The 12,051-nt window shown below is 46.3% G+C and overlaps 1 pseudogene; it reads right to left on the bottom strand.

Moving 5' to 3' along the window:
• Positions 1–3,926: 3,926 nt before the first annotated feature.
• On the bottom strand, positions 3,927–4,151 carry LOC148139759 (large ribosomal subunit protein eL29-like; annotated as a pseudogene).
• Positions 4,152–12,051: the final 7,900 nt, after the last annotated feature.

Below are 12,051 nucleotides of genomic sequence, written 5' to 3'. Positions count from 1 at the left end.
AGGTGGGCGCCGCAGGGAGTGGAGTGCATTATTTCCCCCTCCAACTTTATTTTGATTTAATCCCTGCCCTCCCCTTCACTGTTTGATCACACAGCATTGCCCTTTTGTGAAGGGCATCGCTTGTCACTGGCCACTCGGGTATTTCGGCTTTCTTCCTGGTGATGGAAACTGAATAAAGATTTGTGCACCTTGTGTCTCTCACTGTGCCTCACACCTGCACACACACACACCATGGGTACTGGGGGATAAAATAAGCACTACCGCAGTTAGGCGACAAACAGAAAAAAAAGGAAAAAAGAAGAAAAAAAAATAACAGGAGTGTCAGCCGGAAGGGGCATGGGGCAGGCTGCCTTAGAGCGGCTGGAAGGTGGGAGGGATGGGTGGGTTGCTGGGGTGGGGTCTGTATTCTATGCACTTAATTTTTATAATTGGACTGTCTTGTATGTATTTTTTACTGTTTTGTGATGACTGGAAGTGGGATTTAAGATTTGTCCTCATTTCCTTGGAAACTGGTTGAACGGTGGGTTCTAGAGTTTGGCTTTGCCGCTCCTCTCTCTTGTACATTGCTGTTTCTCTGCAATCAGCTGTTAATGTTAACTGTTTTGTAAACTGTATTGTTTAATAGAATAAAAAAAATAACCGGGGTAAAAATACATAGGAGTGTCAGAGTTTCTGTTCACTCTGAGAGCTGGCTCTGAGGAAGCTGGGTCAGTGTCAAGGACTCTCCATGTGTGAATAAATGGGGACTTTGTGACGGATATTGGTTTCTGTGAAGTTATTTCAGAATCCTACTGGAGGATGGCAAACAGAACATCACACAGTCCAGCAACAGGAAGCATGATGTCATTCGAAACTAATCCCATCTGTCTTGCCCATTCAAGTTTGCAGGTAAAGGGATGACTGACAAGTAGGAGGCTTTCAGAAGTGAGATAGCAAGAGTTCAGACGTGTTATCCATCTGTTAGAGTGAAGAGTAAGGCTGGTGAGAGTAGGGGACAATGGATGAATAAAGATATTGAGGTTCTCATCAAGAATAAGAACGAATCACATATCAGATAAAGACAATGGGGATCAAATGAATCTCTTGAAGAGTATAAACAGTGTAAGGGCATTCTTAAAGGAGCAGGAGTCAAACCAACCACCTGTCTTGGCTCCTTCTGCCTTACTGTGAGCTGCTTTCCCCCTGGAATGAGACAGAGCCAGGTATAAAGGCGTATTAAAGTGAGCGATCCAGTTGTGGGTGCTGCTATAGGAAGGAGGTGATCTCCACTGAGGTGGGGGAGGGAGCAGTGAACAAGCATTGTAGGAGCTGGGCAGGGTAGGCAAACATGGTGGGTGAGAGCGAGTGAAGGAAGATGTTGCGGGCAATATTGAGAGTGTTAGGGCATGTGCTTTGGTGAGCATGGGGAAAGCAGTACAGGTCGAGTCAGTAGGAGGTAGCAGAGAGAAAACAGCAGATCGGATAAAGTCTCAGAAAAGAGAAGTGCAGGGAGAAGGTCACTGAGTTTCTCTGTACACATATCTTCTGAGGGCAATGCTTTACCTTGTGCTTTAGAGCAGTACTGCTGTCTGTCAGTCATTCCTTGGGTATACACACATACACTGTCTCTGAGGCTGCTTGCTCATTATCACTAAGTGCTGGAACACCCCTTTCATTCCATCTGTACAGAGTACTTTCCTCAAATAGAGCTCTCTAGTGCAGTGTCCAAGACCTCTGCCTTCATATGCTATCCTCTACTTGCCTCTTCTCTCTTCCTGATGCCATAGTCAGTAACAGCATCATAATTTACACAAATCTCATTATATTACTGGAATAAATGCACAAAGGCCAGAATCTCATCACCCAGTCACCCTTTATTTACACATGCAAGGTACCTGGGCTCTAACCAGCCAGCTCAGAGCCAGTCTTAGAATGAGGACACTCTCTGAATCTCTAATCAATCATCGAGTCCCTACAGTGTGGAAGCAGGCCATTCAACCCATTGAGACCACACTGACCATTTGAAGAATAGACCACCCCCCGTTTCCTGTTCCTGTAACCCTCCATTTTCCATGGCCAATCCACCTGACCTGCACAAAGTTTGGATTGTGGAAGGAAACCGGAGCACCCTAAGGAATCTCACGCAGCCACGGGGAGAATGTGCAAACTCCACACAGTCACCTGAGGCGGGAATCAAACCCGGGTCCCTGGTGCTATGAGGCAACAGTGCTGACCACTGAGCTACCCCTGATTATTTTATGTCTTGTTATTTTTGCAAAGTACATGGTCTCTGACCAGGTAGCTCAGAGCCAGTTCCTAGAATGCAGAGACTCTCTGAATCCCCTGTTTATTTCTTTTTCTTATTGAACAGAACCCCTGACACTCCTGTTTATTTTTTATATTTTTTCTTTTTTCTTTTTTCGTTTTTTAACTGAATTACTGACACTCCTGTTCTTTTTTTTTCGCTTATTTTTCCCCAGCACCCATGTTGTGTGTGTGCAGGTGTGGGACATAGTGAAAGACACAAGGTGTACGAATCTTTATTCAGTTTCCACCACCAGGAAAAAAAAGGAAACACCCGAGTGGCCAGTGACAAGCAGTGCCCTTCACATCAAGGGGCAACGCTGTGTGATCAAACAGTGAAGGGAAGGGCAGGGATTAAATCAAAATAGAGTTGGAGGGGGAAATGATGCACTCCACTCCCTGCGGCGCCCACCTCTCCCTAAACAACTCCAGGTGTTGGTGGAGACCACGTGCTCCTTCTCCAAGGACACCCGGGCAATCCCCTGTTTATTTTTTTATTTTGGGAGGGCAGGGATTAAATCAAAATCCCCTGGTTTTTTTTGGTCCAGCTCCCTCAGAGCCAGTCTTCCCTTGTTTATTTATTTATTTATTTATCTTTAAAACCCCCACACTATCGCCTAACCGCGATAGTGCTTATTATTTTTTTCCCCAGCACCCATGGTGTGTGTGTGTGCAGGTGTGAGACACAGTGAGAGACACAAGGTACACAAATCTTTATTCGATTTCCAACACCAGGAAGATAGGAAAACACCCGGGTGGCCAGTGACAAGCAGTGCCCTTCACATCAAAGGGCAACGCTGTGTGATCAAAACAGTGAAGGGGAGGGCAGGGAGTAAATCAAAATAGAGTTGGAGGAGGAAATAATGCACTCCACCCCCTGCGGCGCCCACCTCTCCCTGAACAACTCCAGGTATTGGCGGAGACCACGTGCTTCTTCTCCAGAGACACTCGGGCAATCCTTGTTTATTTTTTTCTAAGGAAATCACCCGAGTGGCCAGTGACAAGCACTGCCCTTCACAAAAGGCAATGCTACGCTCCTGTTTATTTTTCTTTTGTTTGTTTTTCATTTTTCTTTTTTTTTTCTTTTCTCTCAACAGGAAAACACCAGAGTGGCCAGTGACAACACCCTCCTGTTTATTTTTTTTCTTTCTTTTTTTTATATTTAACCCCTACACTACCGCCTAACTGCGGTAGTGCTTATTTTTTCCCCAGCACCCATGGTGTGTGTGTGCAGGTGTGAGACACAGTGAAAGACACAAGATGCACGAATCTTTATTCAATTTCCACCACCAGGAAGACAGGAAAACACCCGGGTGGCCAGTGACAAACACTGCCCTTCATATCAAAGGGCAAAGTTGTGTGATCAAAACAGTGAAGGGGAGGGTAGGGACTAAATCAAAATAGAGTTGGAGGGGGAAATAATGCACTCCACTCCCTGCAGCGCCCACCTCTCCCTGAACAACTCCAGGGTGTTGGTGGAGACCACGTGCTCCTTCTCCAGAGACAGCCGGGCAATCCCCTGTTTATTTATTTATTTATTTTTTCCCATCTTAAGTTTATTCAAAATAAACTATTTGAAATACAATATACCACATGGATGCCATCCTCAAGAACAGGAGATGTTAAATAATTGAGACTGTTGGTCCAAGCAGAGATCACTACTTTATTTTTTGCTTACACCCTTGCTGGCTCCTTTCTTGTTGTGTTTCTTAGCAAACCGCATATTCCTCAGGAACTTAGGATCAACTCCTTTCAGGGGTTCAAATCGATAAGACTAGGGCTTTTTGATCCCTGTTCTGTGCCACTTGCTGGATTGGTTATGGTTGGTGTGGTTCTTCGACTTGGCCATGACTCTTGACTGAACGTCTCAGATTTTTTGTTCCTGTTTATTTTTTTTTCTCGTTTTTGCCTTTGTTTTGAACGTCTCAGATTATCAGTCAGCCAGGGCTCCCTGATTGGTTAACAATCTCAATCAGGAATCTCATACTCAATGAGCTCCACCTGGACAATGTTCCAATCACTACAACTACCGATACCACTGAGAGCTATTGCTAAACTAGCCAACACTCAGCAGATTATAAAGATTGAAGCTTTTGCTCAGATGTGAAGTGGCTTCATTCAGTCTGGAACTCAGATCCATGCTCGTCATCAACTTCCAGTGATATGTTTTAGTTATCAAAAGAGACCGGCGCAATATAACGGAGAGTCCCCCAGCCTCGGCTTCAGCTGCATCCAATTCAGGGAAACTGCTTGGAGACCTCCAGCTGCTGCCTGCTGTGAGCTGCCAAGGTCCTGTTCGAGAAATCTTCATCCACAACCCACTCTGGAGGAACTCAGCAGCAAAGGCTGCTTCATTGTGAAAAATCAACCCTGATTTGAAGAAAGAGATTTATCTCAACCATGTCCCAAGGCAGTTGTATTTAAAGCAACCGCAAAGAGAAGGACCCTGTGCTGCTTTTATAATTGAAATATTAAAGAGATCGAGCCACTTTTTGTTTGAAATCTCATTTCCTCTTCATTTTTCTGCACTACAGCAGCAACTGTGCTTTAAAAGTGCTTTGATGGCTGTAAAACATTTTGAGATGCACTGAAGTTGTAACAGGTGCTATATAAATGCATTTTTTCTATAATTTTTTCTTCACCGTTCCTCTCTTCCCCTCTCGAGGGTCTTGATTTTGTCACAGGGTAGGAGTTCCACCAATTGGCAATTTTGGCGGATTATCAATGAACTGTTTGATTCTGGAAAGCCTCACAGCTGAGCTTGATCTTTCCCAATATTGGCCAGCGATTGGGGCCCGCACGATGGCTCAGTGGTTAGCTCTGCTGCCTCACCGAACCAGGGTCCCAGGTTCGATTCTAGCCTCAGGTGACTGTCTGTGTGGAGTTTGCACATTCTCCCTGTGTCTGCGTGGATCCCCTCTGGGTGCTCCGGTTTCCACCCATAGTCCAAAGATGTGCAGGTCAGGTGAATTGGCCATGCTAAATTGCCCATAGTGTTAGGTGCATTAGTCAGAGGGGAATGGGTCTGGGTGGGTTACACTTCGGAGAGTCGGTGTGGACTGGTTGGGCCAAAGGGCCTGTTCCCACACTGTAGGGAATCTAATCTAATCATACTTTTCCACATCCCCAGCCCAAGGGTGTCCTAATAAGACCACAAGAATTAGCAACAGGAGTAGGCCATTCAGCCCCTCGAGTCTGCTCCGTCATCCTATAGAATAATGGCTGATCTGACACTCCTCACATCAAGGTTCCCTGTGACCCTTCACTCGCTGACTCTATCTCAGCCTTAAACATACTCAAGGACTCTGCCCCACAGTTCTCTGTAGCAAAGAGTTCCAAACCTTCACAATTCTCAGAGAAGAAATTCCTCCTCATCTCAGGCTCAAATTGGTGCACCTTAATTCGGAGACTACATCCTTTGGCCTCTCTGGACTCAGAGAAAGTGAGGACTGCAGATGCTGGAGAAGTCAGAGTTGATAAAATGTGGTGCTGGAAAAAAACACAGCAGGCCAGGCAGCATCTGAGGAGCAAGAGAGTCAACACTTCAGGTTTAACCCTTAATCAGTACTGGGGAGGGGGAAGGGAACTGAGGACTAAATGAGGGGGTAGGTCTGGGGTAAAGTATGTGGGATGGCAATAGGTGGGCAAAGATAGGAGGTGATTGTGATAGGTCGGTGGGAAGTGTGGAGTGGATAGGTGGGAAGGAAGATGGACAGGTAGGTCAGCTCAAGAGGACGGAGCTGAATTGAAAGGTTAGATCTGGGATGGAGTAGGGGAGGGGAGATTTGAAAACTGGTGAATTCAATGTTGAGGCTATGTGGTTTTGGGCTCCTGAGGCAGAAGATGAGGTGTTCCTCCTCCAGTTTCTGGGTGGCCTTGTGTAGGTGTTGGATTAGGCCCAGAATGGGCTTGTCATGGGGGGAGTGGGAGGGGGAGCTGAATGCTGGCAATTGGGGGAGGGATGGGCTGGTTAGCTCAGTTGGCTGAGCAGCTGGTTTGTGAAGTAGAGTGGATACTATACAGCACAGGTTCAATTCCTGCCTCTGCCTGAGATCACCTTGAAAGTCCTGTATTCTCAACACTGGGCTGGTAACCCTGAGATTAAACCACCACCAATTGTCTCTCTCTAATGAGAGAGCTGCTCTCTGAGGCCATAGTGACTTTACACTGCTTTCCTTAAACCTGATGTCACCCTCTTTACCTGGCACAGGCTGTGGAGGCCAAGTCATTGAGTATATTTAAGCCAGAGATAGCTAGGTTCTTCATTAGTAAGAGGATCAGGGAGAAAGGAAGAGAACTGGTTTTGAGAAACTCATCAGCCATGATTGAAGTACAGGACAGGCTCAATGGACCAACTGGCCTAATACTGTCCCAACATCTTTTGGTCTTATGGGGACATAGGGAAAAGGCAGACAGTAGCTAATATAACCATTACAGGTACAATGGGGCCAAATGGCCTCTTTTTTACTTTTACAATGTGGAAACAGGCCCTTTGGCCCAGCAAGTCCACACTGACCCTCCAAAGAGTAACCCAACCAGACCCATTCCCTTATTTCCTCTACATTTCGCCTGACTGATGCACCTAACACTACAGGAAATTTGGCACAGCCAATCCACCAAACCTGCACATCTTTAGATTGTGGTAGGAAACCCACGCAGACACGGGGAGAACATGCAAACTCCACACAGACAGTCACCCGAGGCTGGGATCGAACCCAGGTTCTTGGTGCTGTGAGCCACCATGCCACCCTCTTTGTGTGCTATAATAATTCTGTGATTAAGCAGAGGTGTGAATAGTTATGATCGAACCACAAGCAGTTGAGGAAAATGGGAGCAGCAACTTTAATCAAATATTATAGAGGCTGGAATTGACCTGAAGTCACAAGATGTCTTTCCTCTATCGAACCTATCTTGCGTGTTGAAGTTGCAGCTCGAAATCCTTATCTGCCATCATTCATGGCAGACAGCTGATAAGATTCTTTACCACTGTGAGTGAGAACTGGTTAGTGATTTGAAAGTAAGACATCTCATTTCCAGCATGCGGTTCTGCTGAGAGGGAACATCTGCCAAACAGATGGGCTTCAGTTTGGCCAGATCTCTCATGGAGGTATGTTCAATTCATTAACATCTGCTTCCAGGCAGATTTATGTTTCCTGCTGAGGGATCCCAAGAGCAGCAGTGATTTCTGGCTCTGGGAGCTACCCCATCTCCAGTTCCCCCACTGCAGGTAACGCTGCAGATGGCCGAAACACAGTTCCTGTTGTTGACAGCGTGTTCACCTTTAATTTGGGGTTGACAGGGCTGGAGGGGCACTGCTGTCTGCCTTTCTGTGTGAACATTAGCCTTCATACAGCTTCTTTGCCCTGTGGTCCTTCTTACACTCTTCCCCCACCCCCTGCTATCCCCAGGGCTGTCAGAGATTAGGTTTGCTGTGTGGTACCCAATGGTCATGGGTTAGGGTTCCCTAACATGCCTGTATTTACAGCAGGGAGTTATTGGGGGGGTGGGGGGGTGGGTAAAGGGGATGTAGGGGGTGGGGGTGATAGTGGGTATCGAGATTTTCATTTGATCAATTGCCCCTTGCCCAACAAGGGCCTATGTTTAAATGCAAATATGACGTCTTGCTAAAAGACTCGAGGGTGGGGGGGGGGGGGGGGGAGGGGGGGCGGGGGGAATGTAAAATTTAAAGAAGAGGTAGAGAGCGAGATAAGGGTCCACTTTGGCTGAATTTTCAACATTATTACACATCGAAAGCGCTACAAAGCTATAAAAGCTTTGAGATGCTCAAGCTCCTTTGCTCTTTTTATTGGATAGTTATTGGAACAGTGAATAAAAAGGACACCACAACAGAGGAGGCACTTTATTCTTGTGTTGCTGTCCAGATAATAAACAGCCTCACTCTGGTGATGATCCTTTCTTCCCATCCAATATGTTGGCCCCTTCCTTCCTTGATGCTCCTTGAGCTGCAGGCACCCTCTACCATTTGGGCCCAGGAGGTCAGCAGGAGCCTTGGTGGAGGGCCGTGGTTGGCTCCCTTCTTAATTCAGTCATGGGACCTGGGTATCACTGGCAGGGTCAGCAATTATTACCCTTGAGGAGGTGATGGTGAGCTACCTTCGTGAACCAGTGCGGTCCATGTGCTATAGGTAGATCCACAATGCCATTAGATGACTTTCCAAGATTTGATTCAGAGACACTGACGGAGCAGTGATTTATGTCCAAGTTTGGGTGATGTGTGGTTTGGATGGTAACCCGCAGGTGGTAGTATTCCCATGTATCCACTACCCTTGTCTTTCTAGATGGTAGTGGTCATGGTCTTGAAAGGTGCTGTCTAAGAAGGGTTGATATATTTCTCCAGTGCATTTGTAGATGGCATATACTGTTGCTCCTAAGCTTTGCTGGTGGAGGGAGTGGATGTTTGTGGATATTGTACCAATCAAGTGGGTTACTTTCTCCTGGATGGTGTCACGCTTCTTGGGTGTCGGAGCTGCACCCATCCAGGCAAATGAGGAGTACTCCACCACACTCCTGACTTGTGTCTTGCAGAAAGGCTCTACGGAGACAGGAGATGAGTTACCAACTGCATGAATCCTAGCCTCTTATCTCTTCAAATTTAGGGGATGGGCCAAGAGTGTAAGGAGGACCACGGGGTAAGCAAGCTGTGTGCGAGGCTAATGTACACACAGAGAGGCAGACAGAGCAGTTGGTGAGTCAGGAGCCTGAATCTTGACCACTTTCTGACCACATGACGCACTGTCCATTATAGCAGCCTCTTGTCCAGTCCTGGCACAGAGCAACAATGCAATTTGGGACAGATTTTAGTCACCTGAGGTATCAGGAAAGCTGCAGTGATCATTTTCAGTGTATAACACGCTTTCCTTTAACCAAATCCAATGATGTGTTTTCAAATATATGGAACTGTTGCTCGTACTCAGCTGGGCAGCTGTTTTCAATCAAAGTGTTGTGTGTAACGGGTGAGAATTTACCTACTCTGATATTCAATGGAATACATAAAGCCTGTTTTTCTGCTTCTAGTTAGCAGGCAGCTCTGAAGCAAACGCATTTGAATTGAGCTGATGTCATCATTTGGTTTCAAGTCTCGCTCCCCAGGAATACAGTCAGCACACGTTTCCAAAGAGGAATTTGACAGCTTCAAATCAACAACTTCTTACATTTGGCAGGCCCCTTAAGCAAGAGCTGTGGGTTTCTTTTACAAGGAAATATTTTATCTATTCAACATTCTTCCTTTTTCACTTCTCAGAGCGACTCAGTTACTAGCCTTGGGTCAGAACTGTCAAATGCTACAACATGGAATACCCATCCATCAACTCTGTGTCGGTCTCTCCCTTTACAAGAGCTTCCTATCTATTCCCATATCACTACCTCCCCTCCCCATCAAAGATTATAATCATGACCATGAAGTCATTGTCAATTGTTGGGAAAACCAGTCAGGGTTCACTCATGCTCTTTAAGGAAGGAAACAACCATCCCCCTTACCTGGTCTGCTCCACATGTATCCAGACCCACAGCAACGTAGCTGACTCTTAATTGTCCTCTGGGCAATCAGGAATTGGCAATAAATGCTGGCCTAGCCAGCGACGCTCACATCCTGTGAACGAATAAAAAAATCCAACCATCTCAACTCAATTTTGGATAAATATATGGATGGGACCATGGGATTGGAGAGGTGCTGGTAATATTAGACATGGATGAAACACATAGCAGGCAGCATTGTATAGCTTACTCATTATTGATGCTGTCTAATTGAAAAAAAAGGAAGAACTTGCAGTGATATAGTGCCATTCTTCACCTTAGAACCTTTCAAAGTGCTTTTCTGCCAATTAAGCACCTTTTTTGAAGTGTAATCTGTGCTGGAAATAGGATAGCCAATATGCACACTGGAAGGTCTCCTAAATAGCAGAGAGGTCAACGTCCAGAACATCTCTTCTTGGGATGTTGACTGAGAGATCAATATTGGTCAGAAGGCCAAGGAGACCCTTTCTGCTCTTGTCGCGTGTCAGCCATGGTTCTGTGGGGGGCACTCTCAACTCCCAAGACTTAAGGTTGTGGCTTCAATCCTACTTCAGAAATTCAGGCAGAAATCTGTTTGGCTGCTGCCCCAGTGCAGCACCTGAGGGAATGCTTAGTGAACCCCCATCTGGCCTCTGAGCTGAACCTGGAAGATTTTATGGCTGTATTTTAAAGAAGTGCTGGACAATTATGGCCAGGAGCTAACTGTACACAAATGGGCTGCTGTATCTCCTGTGATTCAACAGTTTCTACATTTCACGTGTCCATCATTGGCTGTAAATAGATCTGGGGCATCCTGAGGATGTGAAAGGTGCTATTTAAATACAAGTCTTCCTTGAAATAGTGTCATGGAATTTTTTTCTGGCTTCTGCCAGATCCTGTGTCAGGTATGTTGTTCATCCTTCCAAATCCATTAGAAATTTACCTGCACTTCCACGTACATCGCCTTCCACATCTGTCAGAGATTTACCTGCCCTTCAACACATGTCATCTACTGTATCTGTTGCTCCTGATGTAGTCTCCCCTACAATGCGGAGATAGGATGCCTACTTGTAGAACACTTCAGGGAACATCTCCAGGACACACACATAAAACAGCCCCAACACCCCGTGGCCGAACATTTTAATTCCCCCTCCCACTCCACCAAGGACATGCAGGTCCTGGGACTCCTCCATTACCAAACCCTTTCCACCTGACGCCTGGAGGAAGAACGCCTCATCTTCCACTTAGTCCCTCCAACCACATGGCATCAATGTGGATTTCACCAGTTTCCTCATTTCCCCTCCCCCCACCTTATCCCAGATCCAACCTTCCAACTCTGCACTGTCCTTTTGACCTGTCCCACCTGTCCATCTTCCTTCCCACCTATCCGCTCCACCCTCCTCTCCGACCTATCACCTTCACCCCCAACTTCGTCTACCTATCGCATTCCCAGCTACCTTACCCCCAGCCCCACCCCCTCCCATTTATCTCCCATACCCCTTGGGCCACCCCTCATCCCTGATGATGGGCTTATCACAGAATCCCTACAGTATGGAAACCAGCACTTCAGCCCAACAAGTCCACATCGATCCTCCAAAGAGTAACCCATCCAGACCCATTCCCCCACGTCAATTCTCCTGCTCCTTGGATGCTGCTTGACCTGCTGTGCTTATCCAGCAACTCTTCGACTCTGATCTCCAGCAACTGCAGTCCTCACTTTCTTCATGTTGTTCATTGGTCAGCCATGAGTTTCTACCTTTACTCATGTTCAATGTCACTCTTACAGCCTCTATTACAGAATTCACAAGTCTGCTCCCCTCCCTCACTTTGAAATGCCATTCTGTAAAAGTCCCTCTCTTTATTTTTTCTGAATCTCTTAACATTACTATTCAAGGTCTCTCACCATTGATAGCAAATTCTAGAAGGAGTGCTCCACCGAAGTAACAGTATAGTTCTGGGCACTGCATTAGGGGAAGGATGTCAATACATTGGAGATAATGCAGGTGCAATCTACAAGAAGGTTACAGAGATCAGAAACTTCAATTATGGGAATAGATTGGAGAGTTTGGATCTGCTTTCATTGGAGAAAAGAAAGCTAAAAGGAGATCTGATGGAGGTTTTCAAAATAATGAGCGAACTGGATAGAGTAGATAGGGAGAAGGAGGAACAGGAACAAAAGGGCATAGAGTCACAGAATCATAGAGATGTACAGCATGGAAACAGGCCCTTCGGTCCAACCCATCCATGCTGACCAGA

This window comes from Chiloscyllium plagiosum, unplaced genomic scaffold (assembly GCF_037043375.1).
Source record: "Chiloscyllium plagiosum isolate Xiang-an unplaced genomic scaffold, Cpla_swu_hap1 HiC_scaffold_37, whole genome shotgun sequence".
NCBI lineage: Eukaryota > Metazoa > Chordata > Chondrichthyes > Orectolobiformes > Hemiscylliidae > Chiloscyllium > Chiloscyllium plagiosum.
Note: the sequence above shows the minus strand (reverse complement) of the source record. Positions and strands in the feature narration are given on the sequence as shown.